This window comes from Prionailurus bengalensis, chromosome D4 (assembly GCF_016509475.1).
Source record: "Prionailurus bengalensis isolate Pbe53 chromosome D4, Fcat_Pben_1.1_paternal_pri, whole genome shotgun sequence".
Lineage (NCBI taxonomy): Eukaryota > Metazoa > Chordata > Mammalia > Carnivora > Felidae > Prionailurus > Prionailurus bengalensis.
In genome coordinates this window covers 85,744,868-85,745,814 of record NC_057359.1, presented here as the reverse complement: position 1 = coordinate 85,745,814, position 947 = coordinate 85,744,868, and positions in this window count along the sequence as shown.

The following is a 947-nucleotide window of genomic DNA, read 5'->3' as shown; positions in this document are numbered from 1 at the left end:
AGCCCGCGCCCCCCGCCCCCGGAAGCGCTTCCCGGCCCCGCCCCCTCGGCGCCAGCGCTTCCGGGCAGGCTTGGACGGGGGTGGTGGCGCGGTGGGACTGGCCTGTGCCGGGGAGCTCCGGGGCCCGGATCCCGTCTCGGCCGCGACCCGGAGCCTCGCCGCGGGCGCGCGGGCGAGCGGCGGTCTTGATGTCAACTCCGAAAGGGAGCGGCGGCGGTTCTGCGCCCCACGACCTCCCGCCCGCATTCTCCTCGGCGCCCCCTGCTGGTGGGAGGAGGACTCTGCAGTGGGGCGCGCCCCAGGGCTCCGGGAGAGGAATGGATAGGCCAGGACCCTCGACCTGCCACCACAGGGAGCCTGCGACCACCCCCAGCTCAGCTCTCCCCTTCCGAGACCCTCGACCCCGCAGCCCTTCGGGTGCCTTCCCGTCCCCCGAGCCGCGCCCGGCAGGACAGCTGAAGGCAGTAAGGTGCAGTGGTTACCAGCACCAGCCTGGGGACCAGTCATACCGGGTCACTTAACGTGTCACCTTGGGCAGATTACCTACGCCCCCCGCCCCCCACCAAAGCGGGAGATAAAAATTTCGCACTTGGGTTTATAAAACCCGTGTCGCAGAGCAGGCCTCAAAAAATGTGCATTTCCAATTCCTTGGAGACACCCCAGGGTTGACCCCACTCTGCTGCAAGTGCGAGCCTGGCCGGCATTTTCCTCTCTGCTTCAGGCGACTTTACCCCCGTGTGAAGAGGTTTACCCCCTTTGCATTTTGGTGGACTCCTGAGTAGTAGTGGCAGAGGTTTATTTTCCCTTTTCTGACTTTGTGAAAAAACAAACAAACCAGAAGTCCAGATACCAGCTCTTCTTAAAGATACAAAGCTGAGACTTCCTGATGCCACTTCATCCCTTGCAAACAGGACCTATTTCTCTGAGATCTACCAAGTAGTCACCTT